The sequence below is a fragment of the Tachyglossus aculeatus genome, chromosome 22, assembly GCF_015852505.1.
Source record: "Tachyglossus aculeatus isolate mTacAcu1 chromosome 22, mTacAcu1.pri, whole genome shotgun sequence".
Taxonomy (NCBI): Eukaryota; Metazoa; Chordata; class Mammalia; order Monotremata; family Tachyglossidae; genus Tachyglossus; species Tachyglossus aculeatus.
The window spans coordinates 10,298,751-10,315,441 of record NC_052087.1 but is presented as its reverse complement, the minus strand read 5'-3'; positions in this window follow the sequence as shown (position 1 = coordinate 10,315,441).

Sequence of the window (16,691 nt, the reverse complement as noted above, 5' to 3'; positions counted from 1 at the left end):
GTCTCAATGGGGTTTCAGGCGTGAAAGGGGGCGGTGAGCTCCTGTGTGGGAGCAAAACCTTGTCGCAGAGTCCGATTCTAAACGTGCGGGGCACTGCTCTTCGGGAACCTGAGCGGGCTGGAGGCCTTGGGATTTATACATTCGCATTGCAGCTCGACTCAGTGACCTTCCAAAAGCTACCGGTGCACTTGGTAAACTCTTCCCAGAGCCTAAATTGTTTAGGTCGTGCAAGAGAAGCGCTGTGGAAGAATGCGAGTCAGAAAGCCGAAAGCAAGAAAGAAAGAAAGAGAAAAGAATCCAAAACAGTTAAGGAAAAAAGTAGCAACTTCAACTAAAACAGGAATGGCCCCGGGCTGGCTCTGATCTCGGCCAAGGTGCCACACCCTACATATCTCATGTATACTTCTGTACATAGCCGTAATTTTATTTATTTGTATTGATGTCTGTCTCCCCCTTCTAGACTGTGAGCCCACTGTTGGGTAGGGACTGTCTCTATATGTTGCCAACTTGTACTTCCCAAGCGCTTAGTACAGTGCTCTGCACACAGCGCTCAATAAATTCTATTGATTGATTGTTTCCCCATCCGCCCCCCGCCCCCGACTATAAGTTCGTTGTGGGCAGGGAATGTCACTGTTTATTGTTGCATTGTACTTTCCCAAGCGCTTATTACAGTGCTCTGCACAGAGTGAGTGCTCAATAAACTGAATGAATGTCCTACCAAAATTAAAACCAAAAAAAATTTAAAATCAGAACACAACAAATGTATCAAATGTTAGTCCCCTCAGGGATACTTTTCCACTGTTACCTCAAATGGTGTGGGTTATTCATAAAAGTCAAAATAACAATGATGATAATAGTAACAACTGTGGTATTTATTAAACGCTTACTACGTGCCAGGCACCATACTAAGCGTTGGGATAGGCATAGGGCCATCGGGTTAGACACAATCCCTGTCCCACATTGGGCTCACACAGCACTTATGTATATATTTGTAATTTTTTTCTATTAATGTCTGCCTCCCCGTCTGGATTGTAAGCTTGCTTTGGGTGGGGAAATCTGTCGTTAATTGTAATCGTGTACTCTCCCAAGTGCTTTGCACAGAGCTCTCTAGATTGTGAGCTCGTTGTGGGCAAGAATGTGTCTATTAATGTTGTACTGTACTCTCCCAAGAGTTTTGTACTGTGCTTGGCACACAGTAAGTGCTCAACATGATTGACTGAATGAATAAGCTGCTAAATAAATATGACTGACTGACTGAATGAATGAATATAAGAATGATTTTCCATTTGAAGGAAAAAGGAGTACCGACCCACAGCTCCCGTGGGCTGGGCGTCAGGAGAGTGACATCGTGGGAACCAAAACCTACCCAGCGACTGCACCAGAGTCCACGGAAGGGATTAAGGAAATGCAGCCAATGGAACTCGAATCACAGAAGGGAGGGCGGGAAGTCGGGAAGGGCCTCAAAGCCACATCCACGGTCTGGAATGGGGAAGTCAGGGAAGGTGAGGCGTGTTTGTGCCCCGTATCACGAGCTTTTGGAGAAACGACACTGGCCTAATAAAGCGTGTCGGAGACGTGAATAGAACAGAGGAAGGAAAGATTTCAGCTACAGGCCGGATAAAGGTAGAGATGGGTTTGGTTTTTTTTGAAATGATGTTTGTTAAGTGCTCACTATGGGTCAAGCACTAAACTAAGCGCTGGATAAGCACAGGCTCATCAGGTTGGACATAATTCAGGTCCCATGTGGGGCTCACGGTCTTAATCCCCATTTTACGGATGAGGTAACAACTGCCGAGAAGTTAAGTGACTTGCTCAAGGTCATAAGGCTGACGTGGCAGAGCTGGGATTAGAATTCACTCCCGTGTTCCTTCTGTTACGGCACACTGCATCTCAAGATTAGGAAGACTGGACAGGAATGAAGAATATATGGAATATAGGCCATGGAAAGTAAACTGACGCCAAGAGGAGAGACAGCATAGTCAGGAGAAAAGGGTCTAAGCAAAGAAATGCAGATTGAAGACAAGCCAGCAGTTCCCACTAAAGTTGCCCCAGTTGGCTCCCAAACTCTTGAGGTGTCTTTGCTCCGTTTAACCATTTGATTCTTTCCAGTTGGAAAACTTCCTGGCAGCAAGATGGCAGGCTTTTCCCGGCAAAATGCCCTATGATCAACCCGCCCCGTTTTGGGATTCCAGAAAGGGTGCAAAAAGTGGGGCAGTTATGTGAATAAATGTGGTGTATAAGTACACAGTGTGGACACCTCCCCCCTCATGAACGACCTCCAACAGTAGGCCCACTCCTCTCCCACATGAGGCAGAAACTCTTAGCCACTGGCTTCTCTCCTCCTCCTTGGCCCTTATTTTCTCCCATAACGCCCTGGCTCGCATGGTTCGTTCCTCTCGAGCCAACCTGCTTGCTGGGCCTCATTCCTGTCTCCCATCACCAACCTCTAGCTCAAACCCTCTTTCCCATCTGGAAGTCCCTCTCCTTTCCCAACCGGCAGACCGAGACCACTGCTTTCAAAGCAGCGTGGCTCAGCGGAAAGAGCCCGGGCTTTGGAGTCAGAGGTCGTGGGTTCGAATCCCGGCTCCGCCAATTGTCAACTGTGTGATTTTGGGCAAGTCACTTCACTTCTCTGGGCCTCAGTTACCTCATCTGTAAAATGGGGATTAAGACTGTGAGCCCCCCGTGGGACAACCTGCTCACCTTGTAACCTCCCCAGCAGCTTAGAACAGTGCTATGCACATAGTAAGCACTTAATAAATGCCATTACTATTATTATTATTATCATCTTCAACATCTTCAAAGCCCACCTGAAAGCACATCTCTTCCAGGAGGCTGGCCCTGACTGGTCTCTCCTCCCTCCACCCCCCACCACCTCCCATTTTCCTTCTACCACTTCAGCATCCGGTCACTAACACACCCTCACACCATTGATATATTCTTATTCTCTTTTACTGCCTCCTAGCTATAATTTATTTTAGGGTTTTCCTTCCCCACTGGATTTTAGCTCCTTGAGGGCAGGGATCAGGTCTACTAATTCTAACACTATTATTAAGATTAACAATGATTAATAATAGTAATGACAGTAATTGAGGCCATTGTTAAGTGCTTACTATGTGCCCTGCACGGTCCTAAGCTCTGGGTCAGACATGGGACAATCAGATCGGACACAGTCCCTATCCCACGTGGGGGCTCGCAACCTAAGCAGGAGGGAGAATCGCTCATTAATTGCCATTTTACAGGTAGGAAAACTGAGGCTCGGGGACGTGAAGTAACTTGCTCTCCCCATGAGGCCACACTGCTTCTCCCAGGCAATGCTCTCTCCACAGTTAGAGGTCAGTAAGTACTTCTGCTTTGGAGATTGGAAGCACTGCTAAGGACTACAAAAGAGCTCCTCCCTCAACCCACATCGCATACAATTTGATAACGTCATGTGCCAAACGTTGTATTAAACCCCGTGATAATTACAAGATGAATGGATAAGACACAGGGCCCTTCCCTAGGCAGGGCCCACTGACTAAGGGGGAGGGAGAACAGATATTTATTTACGGCAGCCCCTGCTTCCTCCTAGGGTGGAAGAAGAGACTGCTGAGAAGGTGAGAGGTCGGGGCTTGTGACATCGATTTGGGTGTCACCAGCGAGTCAGCAGCTAGCTGAAGCTGTAAGAGTGACCTTAAAGTGGGAAAAGAGAAGGGGACCATCAACGGAGAGATGCTTGGGGGACACCGAGGATCAGGCAGAGGAGGAGCTGAGGAAGGACAATTAGGATGGAAGACAGCCCATTCTGCTTGGCAAGAGGGAGGCCATTGATGACTCTGGAAGTGGGGCTGAAGTGGACAGAGACTGGATGGCAGAGGGTCAAGAAGGGAGCTGGATGAGTGGAAGCAGAGACAGAAGGATTTTTTCTTTTTTTTTTTTTAATTTAGGATTAGGGAGAGAGGATGTGTTTGAAGGCAGTGGGGAAGGAGCCATTTGAGACAGAGCAGTTGAAGTCAGGTGTCTGGGAGGAATCAAGAGGGGTCTCCTCTTTGGAGATGACCAAAAAGGAAGGATGAGAGAGTGCAAGCGACATTGAGAAGGGGACCCTCTGGGGAGCATGATCCTCATGGCTTCCAGTTGGTCGACTGGCCCGGCTGTCGGGGGCCAGAGAAGGGGGCGAGATGAACCGCAAATCCCATTCGGCAAAAATACAAGTTTACACGTTAATGCAAAAGAGATCCAAAGTGTAAATCCCAGATTTTTGCCCCAGAGTACAAAGTCACTAATTCCCCCCGGCCTTGTTGGCAGCTCGGTGCTAAGGAGCATTATGAAGAGTAGGGGTGGCCAAGTTTTCCAGGTACTGGCAATTCTAGCAGGGATTTTCCCTGTACCTAGGGCCCAGAAGACCCATTCCTAAAGCACTGCCACACTTCCACCTAGAGAAAATAGTGCAGGGAACAGCAACCCAAACTGGCGGCCATGGCCACCCATGCACAGGACCGATGCCCAGACAGATGCAGACACGATGAAACCCCGTTTCTAGGTTGAGGCCTTGGCTTTCAAGTCGCTTATGGTGGATCAAGGCCCGCCCCCAGGGAGCCCCCAAAGTCCTAACAGTGCTGAGGAGGAGCAGAACTGCCACCCCAGATTCCGTAACCACAGCCCTAAGCTATGAGTGGCAGCAGAGGGAAGGAAATGTTGAACATCATCCTCCTCATCATATTTGTTAAGCACTTACTAAGTAGCAAACCACTATCCTAAATGCTGGGGTAGACACAGTGCAATCAAGTAGCATGGCCTAGTGGATAGAGCACGGGCCCACGAGGCAGAAGGACCTGGGTTCTAATCCCAGCCCTGTCACTTGTCTGCTGGGCAAGTCACTTCACTTCTCTGTGCCTCAGTTCCTCCATCTGGAAAACTGGGATTAAGACTGTGAGCCCCATGTGGGACAGGGACTGTGTCCAACCTGATTAGCTTGTAACTACCCCAGCACTTAATACAGTGCCTGACACATAGTAAGCACTTAAAGGGTGGGGGGAGCGGCTGAGGCCCAGGGAAATAAAGTTATTTGCCCAAAGTCATACAGCGGACAAGAGGTACAGCCAAGATTAGAACCCAGGTTCTGGGACTCCCCAGGCCCGTGCTCTAGCCACTGGGTTACACTGCTTACAGGTGGATGCTCTAGCCACTGGGTTACACTGCTTAGAGGTGGATGGCCTGGGCATTGGTAGCCAGGTGGGCAAGAAAAGCCCCCTCCTCCCCAGACTCCTCTTGCCAGACCCTGGGAGTCTCAGTGGGCTGGAAGTCGGTGATCTTGGCTATCACAGCAATAACGGTAGGGGGGCAAGGGCGGAGGGTCATGGGCTCTCTCTCAAAACAGCTGCTACAGATTCTTCAAAACACTGACTATGAGTTTTATTTTCTCTGCCGGCACCGCTGCAGTAAACAGATCAGCTCTGCAGAGTAGCAGGGGGCAGCGAAAAAATGCAGACGGAAATTTAGCTGGACCTTGGGCAGCCTGCCCAGTGGGGTCATCTGAGGGGAGTGGGTAAAAGGGTAAGAGCAGAGGAAGACAACGGAGGCTACCCCGGCCCCGCCACCCTCGGCTAATCGGCCCATCAACGGTAATTACTGAGCGCTTCCTGACTGCAGAGCACTGTACTAAGCGCTTGGGAGAGTACAATACAACAGAGTCGGTGGACGTGTTCCCTGCCCGCAACGAAGTCACGGTCTAGAGGGGGAGACGGATGTTACTATAAATAAAAATATCAATATGAATAAATGACCGCTGTGCGCTGCTAATGTCTGTCATCCCAAGCGCGATGGCTCGGGTGCTTCCATGGGGTATAAGAGAAAGGAGTCCACCCTCTTCGACGTGAGTTCGCCGACCGACGGGCCCTTGTGTTCGCCGGCATCCTCTATGTCGACCTCGTCCCTCTTGAAGCTCGGCAATAAATACCCACGCACACCCGTTCCGATGGGAGATAATCTGCCCTCTAACGGATGCCTCCCCGGCGATTGTTCTAGTGTCCTGTGCCAATTAAGTGTTCGATAAGTACTGTTGGATAAACTGATGATTTAGAAATCATGGGCATTTCCACGCTCCAGCAACCTCAGTGTCCTAGGTCAGCCTCCAGCTCTGACCAAGTGGAAAACCGTAAGGCACAGGCAAAGAGCACTTCTCGCAAACACGGTTAATTAGCGCAATCTTTGTGCCAGAGAAGCAGCTTGGCTCAGTGGAAAGAGCACGGGCTTTGGAGTCAGAGGTCGTGGGTTCAAATCCCGGCTCCGCCAATTGTCAGCTGTGTGACTTCACTTCTATGGGCCTCAGTTACCTCATCTGGAAAATGGGGATTAAGACTGTGAGGCCCCCCGTGGGACCTGATCACCCTGTAACCTCCCGGCACTTAGAACAGTGATTTGTACATAGTAAGCGTTCATAAATGCCATTATTATTATTATTGTTACTGTTATTATTAATACTATTCGTAGTAACAATAACAAAGATGATAATGGTATTCATTAGGGGCTTTTCTTATGTGCCAAACACTGTTCTACTAACCGGAGTAGATACAACCTCAATCAATCAGTCAATCAATCGTATTTATGGAGTGCTTACTGTGTGCAGAGCACTGTACTAAGCGCTTGGGAAGTACAAGTTGGCAACATATAGAGACGGTCCCTACCCAACAGTGGGCTCACAGTCTAGAAGGGGGAGACAGAGAACAAAACGAAACATATTAACAAAATAAAATAAATAGGATATGTACAAGTAAGATAGAGTAATAAATACATACAAATATATACATATATATAGGTGCTGTGGGGAAGGGAAGGAGGTAAGGCGGGGGGGATGGAGAGGGGAGGAGGGGGAGAGGTGGGACACAGCCCACGTCCCACTAGAGCTCCCAGTCTTCATCCCCATCTGACGGATGAGGGAACTGAGGCCCAGAGATGTGAAGTGACTTCCCCATGTCCCACAGCAGACAAGCAGTGGATCCGGGATTAGAACCCAGCTCCCTCTGACTCCTGGGCCCGTGCTCTATCCACTGGGCCCCGCTGCCCCACACAGTTGGAGGTCTGAGAGCGGCAGCGGGCCGCTGCGTGCTTTGCGGAAACCCGGGGTTTCCGGTCTTGGCTGCGAGGCTCTCGGGAGTAAAGCTGCGGATTTTATCGGCTCTGCCAGGATAAGCAGCCAGGCCAAAAGTACCTCCGATCTTCACGGGAGGCCCCGGAGTCCGGCGGGACAGACTTAGCCCAAGCCCTGAGCAATGCCAGCAGGACACTTGCAATAAAGGTCAGGTGGCTCTAGAGAGCCGCCGCCTCCAACTCTACAGTGCTCTGCACACAGTAAGTGCCCAATAAATACGACTGAATGAATAGGCAGTGGGGAGGGCACTGATAATCTACCAGTCTGTATAAGAGTTCACCCTACTATTATTATTATTGCAAAAACGGGGATTGAGACTGTGAGCCCCACGTGGGACAGGGACTGTGTCCAACATAATTAGCTTGTATCCACCCCTGCACTTGGTACAGTGACCGGCACAGGGTAAGTGCTTACCAAATACCATCATTATTCATTCATTCATTCACTCAATCCTATTTATTGAGCGCTTACTGTGTGCAGAACACTGTACTAAGCGCTTGGGAAGTACAAGCTGGCAACATATAGAGACGGTCCCTACCCAACAACGGGCTCACAGCCTAGAAGGGGGAGACAGACAACAAAACAAAACATGTGGACGGGTGTCAAGTCATCAGAATAAATAGAAGTAAAGCTAGATGCACATCATTAACAAAACAAATAACTTGTACTTCCCAAGAGCTTAGTACAGTGCTCTGCACACGGAAAGCGCTCAATAAATACGACAACGAATGAATGAAAATAGAATAGTAAATATGTACAAGTAAAATAGAGTAATAGATCTGTACAAACATATATATAGGTGCTGTGGGGAGGGGAAGAAGGTAGGGCGGGGGAGTAGGGAGGGGGAGAGGAAAGAGGGGGCTCAGTCTGGGAAGGCCTCCTGGAGGGGGTGAGCTCTCAGTAGGGCTTTGAAGGGAGGAAGAGAGCTGGCTTGGCGGATGTGCGGAGGGAGGGCGTTCCAGGCCAGGGGGAGGACGTGGGCCGGGGGTCGACGGCGGGACGGGCGAGAACAAGGTACAGTGAGGAGATGAGTGGCAGAGGAGCGGAGGGTGCGGGCTGGGCTGGAGAAGGAGAGACGGGAGGTGAGATAGGAGGGGGCAAGCGGATGGACAGCCTTGAAGCCGAGAGTGAGGCGTTTTTGCGATGCGTAGGTTGACTGGTAGCCACATTATCATCTCCTGGTCACCCTTGCCTGCCTCTGGGATCCCCAATATGGTGGATAGGCAGCCAGAACTATCAGGCCAGTACTGCCTGGACCACTGACCTAGTGGTCAGGGCCCACCCCTTCCTCCAAGACCCCCAAAGCACTGGCTGTCCAACTCTGGCAATACTACACATTACATTTTAAATAATAATAATTATGGTGTTTGTTAAGCACTTACTACATGCCAGGCCCTGGGGTGGCTACAAGCTAAACGGGTTGGACCCAGTCCCTGTCCCACATGGGGTCACAGTCTCGATCTCCATTTTACATAAGAGGTAACTGAGGTAAATGCACAGCCTAGGCGAAAAAGCCCAGGCTAGGAGTCAGAAAGACCTGGGGTTCAGTCTCTGCTTGTGGCCACCCCAGTGCCTGGTACATAGTATGCGCGTAACGAATAACATCATTATTATTATTACCCTGGCTCGGCCGCCTCTCTGCTGGGTGACCCTGGACAAGTCACTTCACTTCTCTGGGCCTCATCTGTGAAATGGGGATTAAGACAGTGAGCCCTATGTGAGAAAGGGACTGTGTCCAAACAGAGACCCTGGACAAGTCACTTCACTTCTCTGGGCCTCATCTGTGAAATCAATCAATCAATCAATCAATCGTATTTATTGAGAGCTTACTGTGTGCAGAGCACTGTACTAAGCGCTTGGGAAGTACAAGTTGGCAACATATAGAGACAGTCCCTGCCCTAATAGTGGGCTCACAGTCTAGAAGGGGGAGACAGAGAACAAAACCAAACATATTAACAAAATAAATAGATAAATAAATAGAAATGGGGATTAAGACAGTGAGCCCTATGTGAGACAGGGACTGTGTCCAAACAGATGAGCATGTATCCAACCCAGTGCTCAGCAGTGCCTGGCACAAAGTAAGCGCTTAACAACTCTACACTGTGAACTCGGTGTGGGCAGGGAATGTGTCATTGTTTATTGTTGTATCGTACTTTCCCAAGCGCTTAGTGGTGTTCTGCACATGGTAAGTGCTCAATAAATACGACTGAATGAACTCCATCGAAACAAAAAAACCTATAACTTTGAATTACAACTCCACTGATCATTTTCCGATGTTTGAGCAATTTGACCCTTGAATGCTCTTGAGGACACAGAAGCCCAATCGATGAGGTCCTACGTTGCCTCGAATCAAATAGAAACAAAAACAAATACAGGTCTGCAGTACTTCAGAACCAGTTCATTCACTCCACTGCATTTGTGGAGCACTTACTGTGTGCAGAGCCCCGAACTATGCGCTTGTGAGTATGATAATGACACCAGTCTCAGAGGAACCACCGTTAGTCTGACCCAGCCCGCCCAGGCTGGAAAAGCCTGTACGGGTGGCGATTTCACCACTCTTTCTGATATTCTATTGCATTAGATTTGGCGAAATTGGTAAAAGAGGAATATAAGCAAGTCGAATACAAACTCTACGGCAAGACGCTTGGCCTAGTGGAAAGAGCCCAGTCCTGGGAGTCAAAGGACCTGGGTTCTAATCCCGCCTCCACCACTTGTCTGCTCTGTGACCTTGGGCAAATCACTGGACTTCTTTGTGCCTCAGTTGCCTCATGTGTAAAATGGGGATTCAGATTGTGAGCCCCATAAGTCCAGGGACCGGGCCCAACCCAAATCATTTGTATCTACCCCAGCGCTTAATACACTGTCTGGCATGCAGTAAACGCATAATAAATACCAAGATTATCGTTATTATTATTTCCTTCATTTATAATTCGTTTCGGGAACCTCAACGGCCCTAGGATGGCCATTCTCTTCCTCTCCTTTCCATCTCCTACTGTCTTCCTTTGGAGAACTGCCATTCTCCACTGTTTTGGGGAGCAAGGGTCTTTGGCTCTTGGCAGAAGAAGCTTGGCTCTGCGGATGGAGCAGGGAACTGGGAGCCAGAAGGACCTAGGTTCTAATCCCGGCGCTGCCACTCATCTGCTGTGTGGCCTTGGGCAAGTCACTTCATCCCTGTGCCTCTGTCACCTCATCTGTAAAATGGGATTAAGACTGTGAGCCCCACATAGGACAGGGACTGGATCCAACTTGATTAGCTTCTATCTACCCCACTGTTCAGTACAGCGCCTGGCACACAGTAAGTGCTTAACAAGTCCCAAAAAAAGTATTCAATGCTTGCTGATTTCCAACATCTCTTCGATATTGTATGCGATGAAAAGGTTTCCCTGCTAACGGCTCGGCAGTCCGCTCAAAAGGTACATTAATGTCATTAAATGTCATCAAGGTACATTAATGTCATTGGTAATCACTGACCAGTTTCGGCTTCACTTACATATAATGCTTGTTAATGATGGCATTTATTGAGTGCTTACTATGTGCAAAGCGCTATTTACATAAATATATATATATATGAAGGGGTTATATAAAATAGGAAATATCCTCGGTATGAGTGTGTGTGTGTGTACATCTATATCTATAGCATTTAGCTATATATATATATATATATATATATATATATATATATATATATGCACACATATATACACATGGGTATCTGATGGAGACGCATTAAGACCATTTATCATATTAAACAAGCTGGGAAAACTAAAATAGTGCAGAGTAGCTGGACCAGAATATCTGTTTTTCATGAAATAATCATCCTTCTCCATCACCCTACTCAGGAAAGCACAGCTACGACTTTGAGGGCACCTGCCTTGTGGAAGGTAAGAGTCTAGCCTACGTCCCGACTGATGCAAACTGACAATGTGCACGTACTCCGATTACCACAATTTCTGGAACACTCGCTCTGCAAGGTCGGCAGATTTTTTCTATGCCAGTCAATGACCTCGAGGGAACGGAAGGCCGCTGAGGTTGGCGGAGAAAGCAATGGAACAAGCTGTGTTCCAGAAATCCAGAAATCCCATTCAGCCCAAGGAGGCCGGAAAAGCCAAACGATAATTCGATCGCAAGTCTTCAAAGCACAGACCTGAGTTTATAATAATCATGGTATTTGTTAAGCACTTACTATGTGCCAGGCACTGGACTTCTATCAGAAGTTATGAGAATCACAAGACCGTAGTACGTATACGACAGGAATGGAGCCACAAGACCGTAGTACGTATAGACAGGAATGGAGCCATGAATGCGTGTGGTAAAAAACTGGGACTTGCAGAAAGCATATAGGCCAGGCCTTTTTAAAAATAAGCATTTATAGCCACGGTACTTGAAGTCGGTACGTGTTAAATGGGTCACTCAATTCCAGCATTAATCACGCCACAGGTAGAGGGACGAAAAGCAAGGAATCAAAAAAGGCAGGGAGCTGAAAATTTAGGGTGGCGAGGATCAAAACACCCCTGAGACTTCCCGAGAAAGATCTTGGGGCCTGGAATTATCCAGGCTGGCTGGGCTCTCTTTTAAGGGAGTCGCAGAAAGAGCATGAACTAAATCTTGGCCACGGTGAGGGATGCTAATCAAGGTACCGATATAACGCCTAGTGGACTTCACTTACAGACGATAATAAAATTCAAAATAGATACCGATATAGATGGAGGGGGACTACAATAAGTGCTTCACTGAAGAGCCTTTAAGCTATCCAGGAAGGACCACATGACTTCCTTCCCTGACCATGCTTGCCATGATCGCAACTGGTTTGTTGATCACAGCTCTGATATGCGAAGTATGCGTTTTCCACCTACCTTGAGTGTTTATAAAGCTTACGAGGTCTATTGTGCAATTTCCGATCCCAGTTCTCTGGATCGCTGGAGTTACTGTCATAAGGATGGGGCCGGCTGGCCATCCCACTTCAAGCTTCCGCCCCAAACGGTTCTGAAAGCACACGTGTAGCATGTACCATCTACGTAAGAGAGCAGTGTTGACCTTCGAAGCATAATGCATGCAGAATTTCAACGTTCATCCTTTCAGGGGACAGCTTTACACTTTCCTCTCGGCAGCAGGGATTACACCAGTGAGGACCCATTCACTAACACCCCAGACAAAATGCCTCAGAAAAGTCTTTATCAGAGTGTCGATCATTTCAGCTCTCACTAGGTTTACTTTCCGGGAACTCTGTTTACCAAAAACCTAGTAAAAATATTCTCATAGAATTTCACAGTTTAGCTATTTTACGGTTTTTTTCATTTATATTGAATTCTTTCCGGAAAACAGCCAAATATACACTGTGGGGAAAATTACAATACTACTGTTTTCTTGACTGAGGCAAAAAAAAAAAAAGTAATACAAATCCAAAAATACAGGACAGCCCTGAAGGGAAAACACAAAACAAAGCCGTATAGCCTTCATTTAAATGAAATACTAACAAAATTCCAATGCCAACAAGCAATCAGTGAGCGCTTACTGTGTGCAGGGCACTGTACGATCCCCACCCACAATGAGCTCACAGTCTAGAGGGGGAGACAAGAGGTTAATATAAATAAATGAGGGCTACTTGCACAAGTGCTGTGAGGCTGAGGATGGGGAGAATACCAACATCGTGACAAAAAACCTTTCTTTCTGCAATCAGTGCAGAAATGTGACAGCGACATTGTGCGGTATTCCCTTTGAGAGTTAGAATGCCTTCCTTCCCCCACTACAAGGTGAACCTTCTGAAGATTCAAGGTGCTTTCATATTGAAATCTTCCAGGAGAAGATGCAGGAATCTGAGTAGGAGGAATTGGAAAGATGAGAAGGGGAAGAAATTCCCAGACAAATAGCAATCGGTGTGGCCTAGGGGAAAGAACTCAAGACTGTAAGATCATTGTGGACAGGGAATGTCACTATTGTTGCACTGTACTTTCCCAAGCGCTCAGTACAGTGCTCTGCCCACAGTAAGCACTCAATAAATATGAGTGAATGAAGAGCACAGTCCAGGAAGTCAGAGGACCTGAGTTCCGGCTCTGTCACTTGTCTCCTGTGTGACCTTGGGCAAGTCAATTCACTTCTCCGGACCTCCCGGGACACGGGGTGTGTCCGACCTGAATTATTTTGTATCTACCCCAGCACTTAGTTCTTTGTGCCAGGCACATAGTAGGCGCTTAACAAAAAGTAAATAAATAAATAAATCAGCATCTCCTCATTTTTGAAAAAGTCCCTCCCATAACTAGGAAGGCCATACCTATGAAAAACAGGTCTGTGTTTTCTCCCCACTGTCTCTTCTTCCCAGAGCAAAGGCTGACAGCTTTCTCAAGTACAATTTCAGGTGGGCATTCACTTTCGGTACAGATAAAGAACTTGGGTTGTCTTACCATGCACAATTACTGCACAGCCTTCCATGGGTTGAAGTTTCCTTCCTTCTAGATCTCCCCTGCCCCGCAAAAAAGGTACAATGACACCTTCCAGTCTGGATCTGCAAATTAAGTTTAGCCATCCCCGTGTGAAAAGATGCGCACTAATACCCAAGTAACCAAATACACCCTCTTTCCCAACAGAGGATAAGGTTATAAATTACTCATTCACAATATGTAGTGATCTATTTCAGCGACTGATGGCTGTGAAACCCAGGTTGTGAATATATGACCCAAAGTGTCCCATATGACTGTGGTATTTGTTAAGCGCTTGCTAAGCGCTGGGATGGATACAAGGTAATCAGGTTGGACACATTCTCTGTCCCACATGGGGCTCTCCCAGTCTTCATCCCCATCGGATTAGGGGACTGACGCCCAGAGAAGTGAAGTGACTTGCCCAAGGTGACAGCAGACATGTGGTGGAGCCAGAATTAGAACTCAGGTCCTTCTGACCCCGGGACCATGCTCTTTCCACTGGGCCACGCTGCTTCCCATATGGCCCATGACTAGTGGCCTGGGAACAGGGGATACCGAGGCATGGTGTCAGTCTGGTCAGTCAATCAATCATATTTATTGAGCATTAACTGTGTGCAGAGCACTGTACTAAGTGCTTGGAAGAGGACAGTATGACAATTAACGGACAATCCCTTCTTACAATAAGCTTACAGTCTAGATAGGGAGACAGACATAGAAATGACAGATACGCACATCAGTGCTGTGGGGCTGGGAGGGGAGATGAATAATGGTAGCAAGTCAGGGTGACACAGAAGGGAGTGAGAGATGAGGAAAAGTGGGGCTAAGTCAGGGAAGGCTTCTTGGAAGAGATGTGCCTTCAATTAGGCTTTGAAGCGGGGCGGAGCAGTTATCTATCTGATATGAGGAGGGAGGGCGTTCCATTGAGATGACCCCTATTTTCCCATTAAAAAAATCCAGTTCAGGATGTAGCCCCCAGGTCTGCATGTGGTTTTGGGGGGGGCGGGAGGGAGAATTGGGCAACTCTTCTTTGAGGAGGGGCACGTTTGCCTGGAAAGCCAGAGAAGGGGGTGCAACGAGGGGTGTGAGGGGGGCGGTTGAACCCCAAACGGTCCTTACCATTTGGGGTGCTAATTCATGAGCCAGGCAAGGGGGTGGGCGGTGTAAACACCCTAAGGGTGGAGGATTGAAGTGGGTCCTGACAAGGGCCCCACTTCCCACCCACTTCTGGAAGTAAAAACCACTAGGGCTTGAAGAGCTGGTGGGGCACAGTGAGGTCCCAAAGCCATCCTAGTTGCCTTTGGGAATCACTAGGTGGCTTTAGGACTCCCTAGGGCCATGAAAAGAGCAAAATGAAGACGTCCCTTCCTTCCACACCCTCTAAATCTGGGTTTGTCCAAGGGACGGCCGGCATTTCTTCATGCTCAACTAACAAAATGGATTGATTCTATCAGGCCTCCCCTTCTCCACCCAACATAGCTAGCCCCAGTAGGGTCATTCATTCGGTCGGATTTATTGAGCGCTTACTGTGTGCAGAGCCCTGGATTAAGCACTTGGAAAAGTACAATGCAGCAATAAACAGGCACATTCCCTGCCCACAACAAGCCTACCAAGAACTCACATGGTTCTCTGGAAATGAAGCCGCTACAATCAATCATCTTTACTGGGTGCTTACGGTGTGCAGGGCACTGCACTAAGCGCTTGGGAGACTACAGTCCAACAGAGTTGGCAGACACATTCCCTGCCCACCATGAGCTGACAGTCCAGAGAGGAACGTGCCCTTTCCCTCCTAGAAACGGCCCCTTCGGAGCCTGCACTATCTGAAGCGAGGGGGGTGTATGCCCCCACGCCAAGAGGTGATCCCAGAAAACACAGAAGGGGTAAGGGGGCACCTTGGGACTCACCCCCACCACAGAATGCGCCCACAGCATCCTTTTGGGGCATCTACACCACCCTATTTAGGTGACATTAAAAAAAAATGGGACAAAAACAATCATGCTCCAGCTAACAACAACAAAAAAATCCTACTAAAAGAAGAAAGTACATTCTCTGAGGCCACAGACTTTGCCAGCAATTTTTCTTTGGAAGCTTATGCCAGGTCACTTAGAACATGAAGTACTACCACCCCGCCACCTCCCCAATTAAAAAAAAAACCCAAAAGGTATTCTCGCAAAAATAAGCATTACCGTAATTATTTATTCCCTTTTGAAAGGCCTGACAGATCTGACAGGAAAAGTAGTCCTGAGCATGTAATTTTCACCCTCAGGACTTACTTGTCTAAGACATCAAAAGCTGTGCTTCTAGATTCATCCGATTACTAACACTTCATCCATTTGCACTTCCAAACAGTAAATAAGTGCTGCATAAACGGTGTCAAAAATGATGCCTCAAATTGACAGCTATTTGATGAACACCTTCAAAGGCAAATAATTATTTCCCCAACAACACGTGTAAAACTCCTCACCTAAATAAGCTTCGGCAAACTATGTGGTTTGTGAGAGTGAGAGACTAATCACCACAAAACACTTTATCCCCTACTCTTAAATCAAAGTTGTACATGTTTGTACGCGTTTTTTAATATGGCATATTAAGTGCTTTCTGTGAGCCAGGCCCTACACTGAGCCCTGGGGAAGATGCAAGTTGCCACACTGGACACAGTCCCTGTCCCACATGGGGCTCCCAGTTTTAATTCCCCACTTTACAGATGAAGCAACTGAGGTACAAAGAAGTGAAGTGTCTTGCCCAAGGTCACACAGCAGACAGGTGGTGGAGGCGAGATTAGAAGCCAGGTCCTTCGGACTCTCAGGCCTGTGCTCTTTCCAGTAGGCCTCACTTTCTACACCGTGTCAGATCCTTGGCCACCCCCTCCCCACAAAACCGGGAAAGGGGGAAAAAGCAGAAGCCTCACCTCCCCAAACCCGAGGCCAGTGCCTCGGGGGGTCTAGAGTTGGACTCCCCACCCCATCCCACATCACTTCTCCAGAGGGACAAAAGTCACGGGCAATAGCACATTCAGAAACAGACTGGAAATCTCAGCGGTATAGACAAGCAGCGTGGCCTAGTTCAAAGAACAAAAGCCTGGGTTCTAATTCTGGTTCTGCCGCTCTCCTGCTAAGTGACCTTGGGCGGGTCATTTCACTTCTCTGTGCCTC